The sequence below is a fragment of the Pithys albifrons genome, chromosome Z (genome assembly GCF_047495875.1).
Source record: "Pithys albifrons albifrons isolate INPA30051 chromosome Z, PitAlb_v1, whole genome shotgun sequence".
NCBI lineage: Eukaryota > Metazoa > Chordata > Aves > Passeriformes > Thamnophilidae > Pithys > Pithys albifrons.
Genome location: NC_092497.1, coordinates 4,791,780 through 4,813,620, shown reverse-complemented (window position 1 = coordinate 4,813,620; position 21,841 = coordinate 4,791,780).

The window sequence follows — 21,841 nt, the reverse complement described above, 5'->3', positions numbered from 1 at the left end:
TTGGGGTTTGGAAATTGTTAAAATTTGACTCAGTAGCTGGAAATGACACAGGGGAGACACATTAGGACTTTGGATAGATGTTACCTAGCAGAAATGATAAGTATACCATCATGTCAGAAGGTTTTTGATCCATAGGTACAAGAAGTCACCACTACATGTGGATGATGTCAACTGCTAGTAAGCAAGGTTGAAGGAAAGTCTTTCAAGTTTAAAGGAACAGATGGAGGTCAGCCAAAAATATCAATTATTGTCACAAGTCCCCCGAGGTGCCTTGGCCAGGATTTTGTGGATCATTTCAATGATTAATATCCACCGGCAGCTGGTATGACTGAATGATATGGACAGATCTGCTTGGTTTTATACAGTTTGGCATCTCTTGTTCATTCGTCCAGGACATAATGATTAGTCCCAGCACATCTAGCCCATACACATCTGGGAAAAAAGGACAGGCAGACATTCATTGCCCTCCTCTCCTTTATAAGACTGTCCTTTCTGTTATATATTCCAGAAAAACTGAAAAATAAGGCACCTGATCATCATGTGCATGCCAAATCTAAGAGAGGGAAGAAAAACAGGAGCATGCTTCCCTAAACAGTAGTGTTGACAGGTGAGCTCCAGAATTTTTTAGGTTCCCTAAAAGGAGAGGAGCAGGTTAGGGAGCAGGGATGAGAAATTTTCAGCCATGCCCTTATGCCTGGGCTATATTTTTGTCTACTTGAAAAATCTGACTGGACATAAATGAAGATTCTGCTATTTGTTAGATTTTTTTCTCTGTGAAGAATAGTCTATTCAGTAAGGCTGCCAGATGTGTAGGAATCTGGGACATAGGCACAGCATGTGTGAAAAAGAGCTCTACATTCACAATTAGCCTGACACATCTGGGAAATGTCAGACTTGCAGAAAAAATTATCTGTGTGTCATGGATGTCATGGAGTGACTGAGCACAAAGAAAAGATATAGGTAGTAGGTCTCTTGCAGCTGCAAACTACCGGACCCCTTGAGCCTTCCATGAACAAGCACATGTTTCTTTCTGGGATTAAAGGTGGTGTATGTGAGTCAAGAGATATTCAGAGATACAGTGTGCAGTTCCCACACAGGATATATCTAAGATTCTGACTCAGCACAAAGAACTTCATCCAAATACTCCGGACTTTTACTGTCCTTCCAGCTACTTCTTCTTGTCTGATGTCAGAAGCTTCCATCAAAATTTCCACTGGCATTTGGACTCTCCAGAAATTTGCTGTTTTGAACACCGTTTATTTATTTTAATAGCATGGTGACCTGAAATGATTTGTCCCCTACGACAGTGATATTACTTATACAAAGGACCGAATAAGTTATCAATATAAAATAGCAAAGAAATGAACAAAAAGTAGGTTACTTTTTGAAGATAGATTATTTTTTTCCAGTGGAAAAAATAACTAACTTTCCCCTTTAAAATTATAAGAAAATGGAAATAATAAGTAAATTTATTTTTTTCTGGGTTACTTACCTAGATGAAAGTAGGTCAGAAACTGGAATGTCTGGAGCACTGTTTCTCAGCCTTTTAAAGCTAAAATGGAAAAATTCACTACTCAACCCACTAACAGTGCCAAACCATTTTCCCATGCAGCTGAAGAAGTGTTGTGTTAACCTTTGTCTTGTAATTTTATTACTTGCTTTAATCTTCCTTTATATGGTGTCACATGAGAGGGGGAAGCTTTATAAACCCAGCACTGCCTGTCAAACACTGGACAGAATACAGGCTGGAAAGATTTTTGACCTTCCTGCGAGAACCACACTTAAGCCAGGGAGAACTTAATAGCAATAAGTGTCTCCAGACAATCAGAGCCTTATGGTTCCAACACTGCCTATCGAACTAAGGGCAGCACACAAGTTGGAAGGGTTTCTGACCTCTGCTATGAGACTAAAGCCAGGGAGAACTTCATAGCTATATATGCACCTCCAGACAATCAGGGTCTTTGGACCCACCACTGCCTGTCAAACTCTGGACAGCACACAGGTTGGAAGGATCTCTAACCTCTGCTATGAGACCACACTTATTAGCAAGAAAAGAACTTTCTCCACAACAGCTTCCGAAATAGCAGTTATTAATACAAGTATGTGACAGTTATTGTGGGTTTTGTGTTGCTGATGACAATGTTTAGTTGCAGGATTGTATTTAATTAATGACAAAAGACCCTAAAATAAACCAGCACAAAATACATTCTACAAAGCAGTGTATCCCACTCCCACAACAGACAGAAACTAACAACAGAAAACTACCAACCAGTGACACAACCACCCAAAACACAAATCTAGAACACTCTTCAGTAATACTGGGAAATAAAATAGCTTGCACACCACCTTCTCTGTAACACAAAGCAAAAGGAAAGAGCTGCTTCTTATGAACAACACATGTTGAAAAGGAACTGCACACTGCAAAGGAGTACAACAACTAATATAAAGTAAGGTATATACCTAGTAGGTTGCAAAGTGTAGGGCAAGTTACTGCTATTAGTATTAAAGTAGCAAAGCATTGTTAGTAAATAAGGTGCTTATAGAGTAAGAATCAAAGTAGCTGTAAGCATAAGATAGACTGTATAAAGTAATAAGCTTTGTAAGAGAGTAAAGTATAAGATATAAAGTATAGTTTCTCACCCCTACATGGTCTGAAGAGGTGGGAGGAGGAAGGGCAAGCTGCTCACAGCCACCCCCTGGAGAGACGATGGCATTTCTACCCAGTTTTGGCTCATGCCCAATCTCTTTTTATACCTTTTCCTTTAGGTAGGTTGTATGACTAAAGTCAATACTTTGGGGGTGATAGACAGATGACTGAGGGGTAGCTCCTTGGGTCTCTGCAGGGTGCCACAGGGTGTGGCAAAGAAAGGCCATGTCATTTCCATAACACTCCATTCCTTGGTAACCCCATCAATAAGCATTTTCAGGGAGCTAATGGTTCAAGAATCTCTCCAAGGGGTTGAGTCATTTCCCTCAACTCATATCAGGGCCATCTCCCCACATATGGTTTGCTTCCTTCCTGCCTTAAAAAAACCCAAACAAACAAAAAGCAAACCAAGCAAACAAAAAAAAAAGGAAAAAACCTAACCCAAAAACCAAATAACAAAGAAATCCCCCTCCTCCCTCCCCTTGCCCCCCCCCCAAAAAAAAAAAACAACAAAGGAAGAGAGTGAAAGAAAGGATACGTATGTAATGATTTCAGGCTTTCCAGATTATTCAGACTATACTGTAACACTAGTATATTTTGCCATGGAGGGGGAAATTAAAGTGAAATGCCTGGTTATTCATGCATGAATTTAAGGTTAATAATTCATACTTGTTCCACAGAGTTGTTGCAACGAGATGTGATTAATTAATGTTTATAAAATACTTTACAATTAGAGGGTTTCCAGAACTATACTATAAATAAATCCAAGTGATGATGGAGATTACTCTTACGAATTTACTATTGCTTCTCTTTGTGTCTGATCTCACAAAACTTCTGAAATTTTAATCTCCAACTGAAATGCTAGTACATCATCAAGTTTTGTCCCCATTTGCATAAAATTTCATCACAATTAGGAAAGCACCAGAAAAATAGTTTAAATCTAAAAAGCTGAAATTACTCATGTTAATGCTGCATTCCCAAAGCTAGTGATAGGATGTGAACAATGTGACAGAATATTGCAGTTATTTGTGCACTGCACTAAATTCTACATCATTAAGCTTCATAGATTCTATTTCAGATTAAAAATTGAAGATGTTTGTGAGCTTCACTTATGGACTTCCAAAGGAAAAGATATGACAGAACAAGGAATTTTCACTATTTTTTAATTCCTTTTTGTTTTTTTTAAATGCCTCTCGATTTAGTTTTATGCCTTATGAACCTTAATCTAAAAGAGGTGATCACAATTTACCAGTAACATGCCTTTTTTTTTAATAATAATAATGAAATTGCTGGTGTTATCATCTCGGAATAAAATATTCAGAATAGGCTACATAATAAAAATATTAAGAGAAGTTGTCATTGGTTGGATTTTCTAATTAAAACAACTCGCACAGCTCTGCACCACTGCACACATGTTTTTGTTGCTTTCTGTGCTGCTCTAATAACTTATAAATCAATCTGACAAATTGTAACCATATTTGACAAATGTGTGGATAGCTTAGATACAGAAAATTTTAACAATATTCATAAGAATAAATGGGCAGGTGGAATACAGAAAACTTGCCAGTATTCCAGCTGAGGTTCAGTCTATACTGTAAGCTCTGCTTTTCAGTGTCACCAGCAACTGCACACAAGGAACAACACAAACAAAATTATCTGTATATGATAAAAGTTTTAATCCATGCTTTTTGATTGGAAGAAATTAAGAGATTAATTGTCAACATCAAACAATGCCAGAAAGTAAATCCATAAGATAGTCTGTACTTCTGATCCTTCCTCTGAGATAGATGTTTTGTTTTGACTTGTAAATACATTTGAAGAGCTGAAGTCAAGAAGGATCCAGAATCCATGAATTTGAGGTGAATTCAATACAAGAAATTGAGAATACATGAGAATTCTCTAAGACATTGTGATAGTTTTGATCCACGCCTTCCTTAGTAACCAGTTGTAACTAAGGAAATGCTCATTTCCCAGGTATTCCACACTGGTTTTTCGCTAATAAGGGAGTATGAATAAGAGAGAGATAGAAAGTTTCCATCCTTCTTCTTACAGCGAGGTTTGGGAGCTGTTAGTCTCTGTTGGTCTCATTTATCAGATCCTGAGGCCTGTTGCAGAGACTGCCAGTTATCTGCCACGCAGGAGATCAGAGAGACTGCTGGCCTTCTCTTGAGGGAAGCTGATGAGATTGTAGTTTGCTAAGTTCTGTGTTGTCCCAGGTTTTATTTTGTTTGTTTTTTTGATTGTACTTGTCCTGGGGTTTTTTTGTCCCTCCTTTGGACCTCTTTCTCCCTCCTTTTTTGCCTTTTCCCCTCAGGAGCTCCCTATTGTATGTACAAATTATTTGTATAATTTTAAATATCTGAAATATATATATTTATTCTAATATAATTTAGTTTCATTTCGGGTTTTCAGTGGTTCAGGGGTTTTTATCCCCTCTCTTAAAGAGAGTGGAAGGGGAAGGGGGCAGCTTGGTCTTGGCAAAGAAGTCAAGCCAAACTGATACACACATGGATGTCAACACAATCAAATACCCCATCCATATGCTGGGAAATTAAACAAACTTTAAAAAAACGGACTCTTCATGTGCTTTATTCACAGGTAAAGATCTTTCAAGTATTCTATTTCCAAATGATGTCTGAGAAGTATTTAGGGAAACTGTTGCTTGGAACAAGCTGGTAAATGTTCTGTCAGATTAGTAGCATACAAAATCACAGTCCAGTGTCCATAAATATTTCTTATCTCATCTCAATTTCTTTTACAGACAAAGATGCTTCACATTAAAAATTTTTTAACTTAATCTAACATTTACTTAGCTTGATGGCATTTTGCTTGCTTCTGATGGGTTTTGTTAACAGTAATGAAAAGGAGTGAAAAGGGAGAATACAAAAATATACAGGTGTTAGGAAAAGAAAAAAAGAATTTTGCATTCCTGCCACCACCACGACAATCCTTCATGGGCAATATGATTGCATTTCCTTCCCTTCCTTTGAAGCCTTGGTTTGCTGATGGGAAAAAAATAACTGTAATGGATTGTGACCAGACATACTCAGAATATAAACTCTATGCAAGTAGAGCTGAACTGGCCTCCTGCAAATAAAATATAAATCAGGAACTTCTGCACATTCTCCACAAGCATAAGAATCCAGTTTTGGGAATATGCTAATAGAGTGGTCTTAAAAATGCTGTTGAAATCACTGGATATTAATAGTTTAAGGCATTCCCAAAGGTGGTGTAAAGTGAGCCAGGATTGTGCAGAACTAATATTTGACTCAGCTTTATTATGTGGTGTCTTGGACTCACATCCCTTGCTCGTATTTAATCAAAGTTATTGAACATTTTGGAACAAAATGAGGCTGAAATTTGGAAGTCCTAAGAGATCTGACTCTATATAATTATTTGTATCAGAATTGAGGAAAATATGTATTAGAGTGGTTTTGTGTTATAGCACCATAATTTACTTGTAAAAGTTGATGAGAAAGCTGAATTTTCACTCCATTTTTCTATTTATTGTTAATTACTATGAAATTTTGCTCTAATAAAGCACATTGACACTCTGAATTTCCAAATGGACAAAAATTTTCTCTAATAATTTATTAGAAAATGTACAGAAGTGCTGCATGGAGAAAAATAAAAAACTATTTCGAATAGATTTATCGCACTTCACATGGTGTGACATCTATGACTTAAGATCATTACTATTTTCCCTTTTCAATCCCAGATTTGACAACACATGAGGGCAGATTTAGCAGTGGGTGTTGAACAGCTAAGGATTATAAAACACAAAAATCAGTTGTGAAAGGTTGTTTACCATGAGCAATGCTGAAACTCATATCTTTTCCTCCCAAAAGTCTCTCACCATAAGAGAGTTGCAGATACACATGTAGGTCCACCACTGAACTCCATCAAGCAAAATCTCATAGTGAAACTGTTCCATAGTCACCTGGTGGAGCCAGAGGAAGGACTTGTAAATAATGTTTTATTACCATGACCAGCTCCCCACCAAGAAAAAAAAATAAAAAAAATAAGATAAGCAATTATGAAGACTAAAAGAAATAGTCAGTGGTAACAATGGTTCTTGCTCAGGGTTCACTCAGGTTTTACTCATGAGGAAAATTAAGAAGGAAGAGTTTGGGACAGAACTGGGAAATTTAGGAAAAAATGCAGATTTTGCAGTAAAGATTTTGGGCTGAAAGAGACAAGAAAGTGATGGATTTTCTATACGGAGATTTTTGAACAGCTTTCTGACCTTTTCAGTCACAAAGCTCCACCACACGTTGGAATGGGATGCAAAAACTTGCATTATCCTAGTGAATCCGCCCCAGTTAATGTATTCCCTATGTCAAATTTCCTTAATATAGTCCTTATTTTCTCTGCTTCAGAAATAAAAAAGCTGTGTCACCCCTCTCCATTGTACATTTTTGGCCAATCTCCTCCACTTCAAAAACAGATGATAAATAGAAAATAACCTCAAAATATGCTCAGCCAAAGGAAACTTTATAAACTGCAATTGCATAAAGCACCTGTCTTGATTCCTTTCATACTGATGCTAATGGTAAATCACCTATTTAGTTTAGTGAAAACAGAGTTAAACCACTTGTCAAACCCTCATTACAGGAGTACAAAATATTTAGACAACATCATCCACTACCAAGCACTTGGTTTAGTATGTTGGATGAGCTGCAGGAAGTATACTAATGAAATTACTGTCATTTGGGAAACGGCCCACTCTCTGGAAGCTTGCCTGGATGATTTGATCTGAATCCAACATAACTTTGAATTTTTATCTTTTTTTTAACTGAAACATACAGTAATGAAAATATGTTAGCTAACACTATCTCCATAAAAACCTGCTGCTGTGGTAAGATATTCCAGGCTGTTCAAGAATTTTCATTTTTAAGTGTGTAGAAAAATCAACTGGCTTTGGTCCTTTTACCTGGAATTACCATAGTAATGAAAGTTCCAGTTTCTCAGTTGAGAGTTGAAATTTAGCCTTTGTGCCCTGAAAGATTTAAGCCTCTGTATTATAGAGTTTTTGTCTCACAATATGTTAGAATATCACAGAAAACAGAATCACCTTGGCAACATTATTTCTACTGCTCCAGTGAGATAGTGGTTTTATATAACTGCTAGTACTGGTCAGTCCCTTAATTACAGCAGAGACATGACAGAAACATAGTACATGTTTATAACAGGCAGCAGTATCCTTACAAAACATTTCTAATCTTCATTTTCAGATCTAACTGTTTACAGTTTTTTCTTTAGGAGGAATCTCAGCCAGGTAAGGCATTTTTAAATTTTGACAGAAACTGTGCAAAAGCATTACCACGTTTAACTCAGAGTTTTAAGCAAGCCCCTAGATCATGAAATAAGCAGGATCTCATGCACTCTCCTGGAACACTGTTTTCTGCTTACTAGCTCAATAATTTATCAGGGACTTTGAATTCCATAGTTTATCTCCCATCACAGTTTATAATTTGATTAAAGAATTTAGAAGCCCACTTGGAGTACCTTATTTAGCAGACTAGGAGTAAGACCTTATGACATGAAGTCTGGTGTGCTCTTCAGCCTGTGGAGGTGTGTGCTGAGGAGAGAGGTGGTGTGAGGTGATCATGGATGTGAGTCTGCATATGTGCTTTTTTGCCTACATTACTCACCTCTGTCAAATGACAGAAGTTGTAGAAATCAGGTGCCCATACGTGCATAGTGTATTTGGTTTTTTTTGGTTGGTTGCTTGGTTGCTTGGTTGAGTGTTTTTTTTGTGTGTTTTGTTGTTGTTATTGTGTTGTTGCAGTTTTTGTGTATTTATTTGTTTATTCAGCTTTAACTAGGTATGAGAAATGGTGGGTTTGGTGGAAAATAATCAGTGAAAAAATAATTCAGGCAGATTTTATTTTGGTTATGATAAAATGAAAATATTTCATTGAATCATAGAATGGTTAGAGTTTGGAGGGGACCTTAAGTATCATTTAGTCTCAGTGTACCTCCAGTGGGAAGGACAACTTCCACTAGACCAGGTTTTTCCAATTCCTATCCCTGGCCTTGAACCCTGCCAGGGGTGGGACAGCAACAGCTTCTCTGGGCAACCAGTGCCAGGACCTCACCACCCTCAAAGGAAGAATTTCTTCCTAATATCCACTTTAGACTTAGCTGGTGTTAAAGAAGGCTTGCAAAGACATTTTCAAGCAGGAACAACCAAAGTTTCCAGTCCTTACAATATATCTTGTGCTCTCAAAGATAACAGTGTAGGCTGTGGGGCTGGGATTGTCCTTCTGGCAATAGTAGGACTTGCCAAAAATATTATATTACCCATTTCAGTGCTTCTGGCTCAACTCATCGTGTTGAAGGTCCAAATATCAAAGCTTTTATTGCAGCGTGAGACATTTGAATGCACCCATATATATTCTGAACAAAAGCTATGGACATCTTGAGCTCTACCATTTCTTTTCATCTTCAATGAATGAAGCAGAAAAAGCACCAATGGCACTGGAGCATCTACTGTAAACTCAATTATACTCCAGATTTGTTGATATCATATGTGAAAAAATAGAATGGTATGTAAGTAAAGTGATGATGTCCTTCCGAACAATGGCATAAAATTCTAAGATACGTAACATCAAGGATGGGGAAAAAAGCTTAGTAATAAGATTCTACCATTCTCTTTCATTTTAAACTGTCATGTAACCATATTTTTAACTGGACTACTAACAAGCCTAGATAGCAGAGGTCAATATTAAAAAACCCAAAAACCTCAAAAAAACCAAACAATATCCCCTCCCCCCCCCCAAGTGCAAACTCAAAATAAAACGAGACAAAAATTTAAACAATCAAACAAATGAATAACCCGATATAATTTCCCAATTTTCTTTAACATTTTAACACATTTTTCAAGCACAGGCTTACCTAGGACCTGAGGCTGCATTTCTGAGACAGTTGGAGACAATCAAGTTAAAACTACTGCAGTCCTGCCCTCCTCCTCATGCTGTCAGATTTTTAGCGCTAAACTGGCAGAAAATTCATCATTTTGCTGCTCTTGTTTTGCTGAGTGACATTTCTGCTCCACAGGTTTAGCTGATGTGGACCAGCTCACACAGAGGGTCACTGGGTATTAGTTTTGCACAAAGCAAAAGGCAATACCATCACTTCAAATTGTACCTGGTCATGTAGGAACATGGGAAATGTCACTGCCATGAAGAAAGACTGTCTGGACCTTGCTCTTCCAGTTAGACAGAGCTGATTCCCTGACAGCTATAAAACAGCCCCTCAAAACAAACAAAAAAAATAAACAAAAACCCCAACAAAACCAACAACAACAAAACCCCAACCAAACAAAAAAAAAACCCAAACAACTCTTCAATAGAACAACAAAACAATTCTTCAGTGTTTGCTAGATAAATCTTGAACTGGAAACAAGGAAAACATGTAAAACATTCTTTGTAATAGTAAAAAAATAAATTTAAAAAAATATTTCCAGTCAAGATGTTACATATTTCTAGTTAGTACATTGATTTCATATGTAAATAGCATGACATGTCTCTAATTTTTATATCTGATCTGCCAAAAGTTATGTTCTGAAATTCATATTTGTTGGAGGGCAGAAATAATGCACTGTATGGCTATATTTGAGCAAAGGAAAAGCCTCACTTCACAAGATGTAGCCACTAGAAACCTTTAAAAAAACAATTTACTTCTCTTAAAATACTTGTATCCTCACTATTCTCATGGATTTGTCTAATTGAAATGGTTCTGAAGTCTTTAAGAATTTACTAAATCTGAATTTTCCAGCTTCACTTGTATTTTGCAAAAAAACCTGTCTTATGCATCATGGTACTGTTGTGCATGTATGTTGCTGACATTTTTTAGGGATTTTTAGTGATATGGGGGGATAATAGCAGAGACAATTCTTTACAGAATGGGCTTGCAGATGACCTTATAAAACTATTGGCTTACCTTTTAAGAAAAGATCACCTTCGACTAGCAACCTCATCTAATGGAAAGAATCCCTGTCCACAGCAGAGGCTTGGTACTAGATAATATTTAAAGCCCCTTCTAACCCAAAATATTATAGGATTCTGCAATTCCATAAAAAGGGATCATTTCAATGATAATTTAATAACTGACATTGGAAAAGGCCTAAATAATAGATTTTGAAGAGGATTTCAGTGCTGCCAAAGGGGTTTTCAATTTTTGATTTTCACATTTTATAGATTTTAAAAGTACTTGTAGCTGTAGCAAAGTAGATTTTTAGTAGGTTAGTATTTCTGACTTAAGTTTAATGTCTTTCTATCACTACCCCTGTCCCAGAACGTGGAGCTCAAATTCCTTTGGTTATTTAATCTTGTTTAGACGCTCTTCAAGGTAAAGAGCTGGAGGATATCAGAAAGGCCTACAGAATGAAACATAAACACAGGTCAGAGTGACCCAAAAATCAAAACACTGGAACAACTCCAAAAGCCCGAGGAAGAAGAGCTGGTGAAGACAGAGGATCTCAATGACCCCCCAGACCAAATTCCTGGGGGTGGATACAGGGGTGAGACTGGGGCTGGACTGAGAGATGTGTAAAGTAATGATTGGATAGATCATATTATGAAAACCATGGAAACTAGAACTGGAGGGCATGTGCATGTCTTTATGTATTCCTGTGGGCCTTTGGCCTGATATTAAAAGGACTTTACTTTTTATCTTACCCTACACTAACTTGGCTCAGAGTCCTGCTTTGTGGGGCTTCTCTCACAGCATCATCAGAAATATCCCTAAAGCTTAGATTGTACAACCCACACAGGGAATGTATACATTTTTTATCTCAAGGCTTAGATGCGGGAACTGGAACTAAGGTAAAATAAACACAACTGCATAAAAGAATGCTGAGTGACCCAGAGCCAACATGGAACACGACATCAAGATCCATCCAAGTAAATGAGTAACTGACTCAAACATTTTTCTCCATTGGAGATGCCCCCCCCCAAAAAAAAATAAAAAAACAACCCTGATGTTGCTCAATGCATTGCTTGTTCCAGGCTCTGGTCTACTTGTTTTCATTGCAAGCTCAAAAGCTACTCATATTTCTTCCTGATGGCCTATAGAAGCTGAACTTCTATCACATCTTAGACCAGCTGCCACAATTCTCTCAAACTTGCTTTGTATTTACAAGGCAACAATAGGCACATAAATAGTGCAGTCGCTTGAAAATATGTCAGTAATGATTTTGTGGCTGCACTGGTCCTGTGCTACTTTGCTGTGTCACATTCAGCACTCAAAGTTTATTCAAGGAGCTGCTGTGAGAAGTGTGAGATATCTTGTTCCCCTTGCAGTGGGAAAAACAACAGCATTTTTCACAGTGTTTTCTTTATAGGGCAATCTTGAAATTGTGTTTTGGAGAGGAGTATATGCCTCAGAGCCACAGAATGGGATGGATACATATGGCTCTGTCCATGAGGGTAGTGAGGCCCTGGCACAGGTTGCCCAGAGAAGTTGTGGCTACCCCATTCCTGAGAGTGTTCCAGGCCAGACTGGATGAGGCTTGGAACAACATGGTATAGTGGGAGGTATTCCTGCCCATGGCAGAGAAGTTGGAACAATGTCATTGAGGTCTCTCCCAATCCAAACCATTCTGTGGTTCTGTGATCTAACACATCTCAGAGTACTGACGGTGTTACCTGGCTACATATTCCTTCAGGGCAAACCAAACTTCTCAGAAGCAGTTCCTTGGCATTGTTTGGACACTGTCATGGATCCGGAATCATCCCATGTAAGTAGTTCACAATGAAACACCTACTTATGATGGGGTTGGGTTTGTCTCCCGTTTTCTCACAGAGACCTACCCACCAAAGTCTATTGGGCAAAGTGTTCTGCAGGGCTTCCAGATGTTGCTATGGAAAGACAAATGCCTTTGAATCTCTCAAGAGGGAAGAAAAGCCCATACTGAACTATTGAAATCAAGTTCTAGCTGTCCAAATTCTGTTCTCTGAAGATAATGTAAAGAGAAATTTGGGAACTTATTTGTCACTTGCACCTGCTCTACAATTGGATAAGAAAAGGACTACCATTTATGTTTCTCCAGGTTTCCCAGGAAGGTCTCATGCAACTTAGCCTGAATGCTATGGATGCAAAAGTTTACAGGTGCCAGAAATGTTTCCAGAATAAATTAATGAAAGAGACTCAAATGTGGATCCCTGATTTCACAGAAATAACTTCTAACTCAGGTAGTTTCTAGTGAATGATGTCTGAAAGAGCATACATAACATATATGAATATGTTTTAATCCTCTTTCTGGGAATTCAGCTTTGACATCAGCAGGAAACAGACATTTGATTGGCTGGAGTATAAAACATATATTCTTTTCATTGCAAAATTTTAATTGATGTAAAGCACTGGGATGTTTATCAGAACAAGAAACTGCTGAGAGACTTGCATCGTATAACAGGGAAACTCATTATAGATGATAGTCATATTACCTAAGTCACTGTAAGGGCTTAAACTCATAAATCTAACAAAAAAGAAAAATCTGCAAAATTTAGATAGATAGATAGATAGATAGATAGATAGATAGATAGATAGATAGATAGATAGATAGATAAAAATTGAAAGTTAGACAAATATAAAAAAATCCACAAATATGCTGTGAATTGGTCAAAGTGAAATAGATACCTATTCCTTTCAACTTATTATTTTCTGAAGATAAATTCAATTTATTTTCAGTTAAATCATACTCAAACTTATTTCAAATCCAGGCATTGTTTTGTAAGCAGCAGCACAGCAGTCCCTTGTATAAATGTGAAAGCTAGAGGTGGAAATGATGTATTAATCTGGGACAGCTCTTAGTAGGACAAGACATAGTGCTTTATCTTGTCTAAATATAGGTGACCTAAATGTAAAGGCCTTTACCAGTTCCCTCAGAAGCCTTGCCTACCATCCTCAACAGTTGGAAGCTAGCCAAATATTGAACTTCTATTTACTTTTTTCTATTGCTGATGATTAATGTACATATCCAAAGTTATCCCTGCAGACTCCACTTTCTCACTGGCCCACTTTTATTAGAGAGACTAGAAACACCTGAGATAAGTCACATGCAAGTACTCCACCAAGTGTCAGTATCCTGGTCATCCTCACCATGAATTATTACAACTCAAATGTGATGCACTTGCACATTTTTAGTCTTTCTTTTAGGCAAATGTGTGTGGACACATTAAAGTTATATATATAAGTAAGTTTTCCCGGATCATTTTTGTAGGGAAAACAAGACTATTATGGTTTTTATGTTTAGGAAAATAGGTACTGAAAGATACCTAATGAAGCTCATAGAAAGCAGATGCTGTGGGTGTGTTGTAGTTTGGGATTATTATGTAAATTCTCTCCCCTGCCACTTAACTGCCCAGGCCAGCGGTTAACAAAAGAAGCAGTTAACTGTTGATGGCTCGGGTGGGGGCAGGTTTGTCTCTTTTGGTTTTTTTTTTTTGGATATTCTTCCCAGTCTTGGCTCAGGGGAACGCGGGAGTGGGGGCTCGAAGGAGGCAGGCTGCCCTGCTGGTTACTGCTGGGTTTTTTTCCTGGCTGTCTTGCTGCTGCCTACTCCGGACTACTTTTTGTGCCACGCTGCTGCTGCTGCTACCTGCCTTGGATTTGCTTCTGGTTGCTCGTACCTTTCTGCTTCTTCGACGGGGAACACAGGGGGAAGAGACTGAGTCCATCTGAAAGCTCACTGCTCGTCTGTCTCGCTGGAGAGGGACTGAAACTCACTCTGCAGCCAGCCGGGCTGTGACATGAACACTTAAGTATAACCTTTTCTCCCGGAGGAAAACCTGCTGGGTTTTGTTGTTGTTTTGTTTTTTTTCTTTCTCTTGTGGTGTTGGGGAAGTGAGTTGCACTAGTCTGTTTACATATATATATATATATATAGCAGTTATCCTTCTTGTATTAAAATTCCTTTTCTTAAATTTGATAAATAGTGGTGTGATTATCGTGGAGGAGGCCCCTCCCCTGCTTGTGGGTAAAACATTTTGGTTTTTTCCCCTCAAACCGAGACAGGGTGTTATCAATAAAATTCTGAAGTACATGGTTCCTCTTATTTCCTCTGGTGGTACAAAGATGTGGAGAAAAAAAGTCACCCTAGTTTTGCTTCAGATACAAGCTGCAAGATAGATGAGCATAGATAAAATTCTGTGGTTTGTATGAATATACATGTGTGTCTCTTGAGAATATTTGGGATATATATAGTATATATATTCCAGAGAGAAAACAGTCCCTTAGTGCCTGCCCTGCTTTACAAGATGAAAAGAAAACATGCAGTCCTAAAATGGTAAAAAGCATTTTATTTAAATTTAGAATTTTGAAATTTTTTGCGGGATAAAGTGTGGCAAGAAGACCTGTCATTCCCTGTTTGATTAGCACAGCTGATGGATGGTTGGGAAAGGGCATCTGCATTCAAATGCCCTCCCAGCAGTGATGGTGCTCCTACTCCTGCTCATACTCAGTCCAGGCGAAGGGATCTGCTGCAGCCCTGAGGGTTGTGGTTGATGAAACAAGGAACTCCTCCTCCAGACTCTGACTTTGTTAGCATCTGCTCCCTAAGAGAGACCCACAGGTAGCCGTAGGACCAACTGCAGGTTTGTGAGGCAGAACCTGAGGTCTAGCACCCAGCATCAATACAAAGCTGGTGCTGGTGAACCTTTGGCAATGAGCAAAAATGTGGGACTGCAAGTTCTGTGTGGTGCTGGAAGACCTGGGCCAAGGAGGACTGTCTGCTTCAGTATCAGGCTGACAATCAGCACAGACACTTGTGTATCAGTGAAATTATTGATGCTGATTTCCATCCAGGGCATACTGAGGGCTTTTAACAGTGGTCTTTGAACTTGTTCTTAATTTACAAAATGTGAAATGTGGTGGGCAGTCTTCAAACTACTCAGACATTCTTATTCATTAAAAATGAGGGTTCTTTTGTGTCTCAGTATGTCTTTTCCTTTCCCATCTATATGAATCATTGTTATCTCTGTAACGATTTTTATCACTCAGTGGCAAGTGGGTTGAAAAATCTCTGTCAGGTGAAAGAACTGAGATGATACTGACTGTTCTCAAATTTCTCAGCAGTCCCTGAAGGCCAATCCTGGCTCAGAACTTTTATCACAGCAGTATTTTACAGCTTCCTTAGGTCTTTCTGAAGTTTTTTGTTGGCAGGTATAGCATATTCTCTTAGGCTTTGTGGTTTCATCTATTTTTCTTCTCATCTTTCATCTACATCATGGTAATCAACTTCTCACAGGTCAAAAAACTCTTCAAAGTACTCATTTGAACATCTGCATCCTTAAAACCATCCCGGCTGTATTCTCTGATAAGTTGGATCTCATCCAGTTTTGCTAGATAAAGACTTGGGAGTATTCAGTGAACACCCAATTAACAGGAGAGAAGAGGCAGGTTCCTACATTTTTTACTGACATCTGGTCTGAGCACAGTGGGAGGGAAAAAGCCAGCAGCAAATGATCTGCATGCACTGGTTGCAAACTCGTAGCTGGTCTCCCAGATGAAACCCCATATTTGAAGTATCATTTAAAATCTTCAGCAGGGAGCTATCATACCATCTTTTATATTAGTTATGAGGCATATAAATGAGGGGATTGCTACTATCTTTCCAAAATTACAGAGCTGAGCATCCTACCTTTTCTCCAAGTGTTCTGTTGAAAGCAATTTCTTTCAGTTTCTGAAGCATATGCAGTACAGGGAGCCGATAGAGACCACAGAGAGATTTGTTTTCTTAAGTATCTAAGGAAGTTTCAGCAACTTATTCCATAATCAGGTTCAATCAGATTCTCATTAGAAACCTGAAGCATACTGTAGGGAAGGCAATCCAAACTTCACTATACTGAGTTTTGTTGTTGTTTCTTCTTCCTCAATTTCCCATTCTGTGTCATGTTCTTTGTATTTAATTTTAATTAAAATACATTCCTAAATTGTCTTGACTATTCACAACAGTAGAAATTTCTCTGTCTTTTCCCCTTAATTTTCTAGGTCAGCTAAACCTATGATTTTTATGGTTCTTAGTATCACTCATCTCATCCTAATATCCTCCACCAAACTTACATGATTTATGCATTATATCTGCTCTTACTCCCTTTCTAGAAGGCGTTAAAGCTTATCCCATGTGGGGAATGGTGTAAGGCATTCCAAGGTCATTTGACACACTAGATCAGGTTGCCCAGAGAGGTGGAAGATGCCAATTCCCCAGAAACATTCAAGGTCAGATCAGACAGGGCTCTGAGAAGCCTGATCTAGTTGAAGTTATCTCTGCTTTATAGCAGAGGTGGGTAGGCTAGATGACCTGTAAAGGCCCCTTCCAGCCCAAACCATTCTGTGATTCTGTTTTCATACATATACTGTGTTCTATTTTACCACTTCTGTCTATCCTTTCCATTAACAACAGTCTGTTTGTTCTGTTTCCCTTAAATTGTTACTGGCTTTCAGTTATGGGTTTTATAAGTTTTTAGTGACAGAAACAACATCTTCTCTGGTATGATGGAAGTGTATGCATCATCATGCCATAATGTGCAATTCTCTTCTGGAGACGGATGTGAATCAACCATAAGATTTTTCCATTCCCTTCAGACATGATGCCCACTTACACTGACTGAATATCTTAAGTGCTCATCTTATTCAGTCAATGTCCTACATAAAGAGGCATCTGTGATTAGTCAGCAATGTCTAGCAGTTGAGGCAAATTCAGTTTGCAGGAACTACCAGTTTCTTATTCAGAAAGCTGAGTGACTTTGCAAAAACTTCTAATTAAAAACATTACTCATTCTTCTCAGTATGAACATTAAATTAATGTGAAATTTATGAAGAAGGCAGAAGATGCAGTCTCTAGTTTGTCAAAAGTACCTGAGACAGTCTTTTCCAAAGCTGAGACTGATGCAATAGAATAAGTGAAATAAAATCATAGAATGGTTTGAGTTGGAAAGGATCTTAAAGACCATCTCATTCCAGCCCCTCTGCCATAGGCAGGGACATCTTTCACTAGACCAGGTTGCTCCAACCTGACCTTGAACTCTTCTAATGATGGGGCAGCCACAGCTTCTCTGTGAAACCTGTGCCTGACCACCCTCACAGTAAAGATATTTTTCCTAATATCTAATATAATCTAAACCTACCCTCTTTCAGTTTAAATCTACTCCCCCTTGTCCTGTAAGTAAATGCCCTTGTAAAATGAAAAAAGGGGATTTTATCTGGATGGAGCTCAAGATGGATAGGTTAGCCTTGATTTTTTTTGCAGAGAAACTAATGGAAGAAAACTTCTTGAATGGGCTGAATGAAGTCACAACCATCAGTTATTACACAGTTCTGTAATCTCTTAGTTCTATCCTGATTTAGTATTTCTAGGACTAGGAATTTCAAGCTATCTTGTTTATGGAGTGTAGGAAAAGCATAAACATATAAGACTTTCCTGAATTTCATAGATATGAATTTCATAGATATGAAATAGGCTGCCTTTCTCTTCTATTGATTATACTTAAACTAGAAGGGTAAAACGGTACTGGGATTTTTCGTACAAATACTGACAGTATAATATTATTATAAGGCTTGCTTATTTTGCCCTCCTAAATTTTTTCTTTTACTAAGAAAGTGGTTCTGTTCTAATTGCACCATGAAAAACAATGGCTTTCCAGCTTGGTTATGGTGTTTTGAAGCAGTTTTAAGACTAACAGCACAGTAAAAAATGATGCATGACAAAATGTGAGAATGGGAAAATCTCATCGTCACATTAATTATCTATTGACAGAAGATATACAGTAGGTGATGCAATGGCTTTGAATGTTCTTGTCTTTATTAGCTCTTGGGGAGAGAGTTCAGATCATGAAATGAGTTTGGTGCTCTTGAGTGGACATTTGTCCTCATCACAAAACAACCCCATAATTCAGCACGATGTAACAAAATTGGAGCTCAGACTGAGGAGGCTTAGAACCAATAGCATCAGGGAGTGATAAATCAGGCTAGAGGTGCAGGGCAATGCCTCTTGGGGTGACTTTCACAGCATCTGTGAGACAATGCCATCCCCATTACAAATCATTTTGCCAGGCAGACATCCTAAGGAGTTCCACATACTTGAAGGGACAGATCAAGCTGGAAATAACACTAGAAGGGAAGCTGATCAGAATTGATCTAAGAAAATATTCTATTTTACTGCCATTTAATATTATGAGAACAGTGATTTTAACATTGTAATAAAGTCACATTCTAGAATTTTATCACTCTTCTGATAACTTTCAGAAATTTTTTCCAGCGTCATAAGTAATGATCACTGTGCATGATGCACAATTGCATAAATAAGAGTTCCTGAGGGAAGTTGTCTAAATATGGCTAACTACTGTAAGTATATTTAGTTGAATTATATTGGTGTAATTGCCTACATTAGACATCCATCTTTTGATAGATTCAGAGCAACACTAGTGTATATAACTATAAACTTTTTGTGATTTATATTAAATGCATTGAAAATTTTCAATTTAATTTTTAACATTGATGTTAAAACTTGATGTAATTTTCTTGGTATCATCTTCTGAGGTGGCTGCAGCAGGTATCTTTGTTTATGTTTCTATAAGAAGACCCCCTTGAATCTACTTTGTCACAAAATCGCAATCTGAGCCACTGAGAGTAATGTTCAAACTGAGAGAAGAATGTTGTGAAGTGTAAATCCTCAATACAAGACACTGCTGAGACTTGTATGTTGTCTGTTTTATATAATACATATAGCAGACAAAATAAGAATAATTCATTCTTTTCAGTCTAGCTTCTTTTCATTCTTACATCTCAGTCTGAAAATATACAAGGGGTTTTTTTTTGTGTGTGTGTAAAAAAATTATTTTCAGTCATTTGTGAAGACATTAGATCACTAACATAATTCATGAATTGCTAATATGAAGCAACATAGGATTCTGCACTTAAGTCCTAAGGACTCTGTGCAAAAGCCATGAAAAATGAAAACTTAAGTACTGCAATATCCCACCTTGACTTACAGCCTTCCCCAGATTACTTCTCAGCTAGACACAACATGTGATCTGCCACAGCTGCAAAGAAGGGTAATTAACTGCCATATATTATGTATTTGCAAGAGACACCGTGGATATATTCGCGGACTGTTATTATTTTATTTTATTTATTAGCTGCCTCTAATTATATTCCTGGAGGAACCTGAATTATGGTCCAACTGCAACACAGTCTGACAGTGAAATAAGTTATAGCAGCCACCTTCATGGGACTATAGGCAACACAGCAAAATAAAGTCATCTGTTTCCTTCTTCAAATCTTCCAGACATGATTAGATGAGAGACTAGTCAGAGACAGAAAAGTCTTTAGACACATAGCTGCTGGTTTTTAATTCCATCAGCTAGGTCTGACAGCTAAATACAATCTTCTGTGATGGCATCATAATTATTAATTAGGTAAAGGAGCTGCACCCAGCCTCTTGTGCAGTTATGACTTATGCTCAGTGACTATAACCTCCATCATCTCTGCTCAATTAGCTGAGGTTAAGCGTTATAGATTATCGAGAAATTGGGTCATGCCAAATCAGAATGACTTTCTTAATTTAAAATAAAAGATGGTCAGGTGTTTCAGACACAAGGCTCAATGCCAAGCATTTGCAGAACTGTTCTCTTCTGCAGATATTGGATGGACAAATCTTTAAAGATTATGTTTATCCCATCTGAATTAAGCCATCAAAATGTTAGGCTGGATTTTGCGAAGTGGAGTTACTGGAATGAGACAGCCAGCTTGGGAGGTAAATCACTGTATACTAACCACCCAAGCCATACGGGACAAATCAAGAGGAACCTCTCTCTACATATCAATCAAAGAGGGGTTCTAAATTACTAGATGTCATCCTCAAGTTTTAATTGATCAAAGTGCAGTGAGAAAAATACAGAATTTTCTGTCTAAGACATAATCAAATTACTAAAATTGCTTGTGGGAGAGGTAGCAGAAGATCCTCAGAGTGTATAATACCTTACTCTTCTTGAAGAGACTAACCTAGTGCCAAATACCTTTCTAAATGTGGCATGTTGGGGGTGGTTATGAATACATACAGAACCCAGAGATTTCATGGGCTCGGTGCACCTGGAAACGTGACTATGCATGCTGTGTCTGTGCTAATAATTTGAACATATCCCAGGAGACACCTGAGCACATCCATACTGTCAAATTGTTAAAATGATGTCTGGCTTGGTTTCAGACCACAGAAAGCCAGAACTTTTGTAGCCATTTGTTGAGCATGGTGAAGAACTCAGCACAGTCCAGGAATCACTTCCATCAACACCTTGTGTGTGGCAGCCCTGCTGTAAAGGCTAAGAAAGTTTAGCAGTATGGAAAGGTGCTGCTACATGCCAGATGACCTTAATGCCAGTGAATGGGCATTTTTAATTTTGTTAATCCATTTCAAGCTTAATCTTGGACTGTATCTATGTCCTTGTCTGCAACTTGTTTTTGTATTAAAAAATAACTTGAAGCAAGTTGTCCCTAAAACTACAGAGTCAAGCCTGTGTTGATATAGTATGTCCCCTCAGTAGGGTGAGTGAAATGACATAACCAAGGCTAAATGATTTTCAATTGATGCAAAGCTTAGGCATCTGTCTCCAAAAAACCAAAAAGCATCCCTCAAGGTTTCTCAGGGTGGTAATTTCTATGCTCTCTTACACTAGGAATGACTTTCATTCCCCTCTATACACTGTGCAGTATTGTAACAGTCACAGATGTTTTCCCTTGCTATTTATTGTCTCATAGCTGCCATCTGTTCAGTGCAGTCTCCTATTGTCCCTCCACCAATACTTAGCTCATAAAGTCTTTGGACAAATGCATCTTTTCATCTATAGGATGCTTGACCTAAAATCTCTGTGGCAATATAGAAAAAAACAATAATAATTACAATAGTATAATTGCAGACTTCAGCTTTTGGAGACAGGGAGAAGAAAATTCACTTTAAATGTGTGGGTGTAGTTGTATTCCTCTGAAATAATCTTTCTAAGGTAGAAATATAGTCATATATTATCTAACTGCATGCAGCAAAGCAGTACTTTTGATGAAAGATTTTTGACAGGTCAGAAAATATCACTGAATTCTCTTGAAAGAAAGGGAAGGCAAAGAATAAAACTCCAGATTTTAGTAATCAGAAATTTGTAGCAATCTATTTACAGTATCTAGAATGGAAAAAGTCCTGTCAGA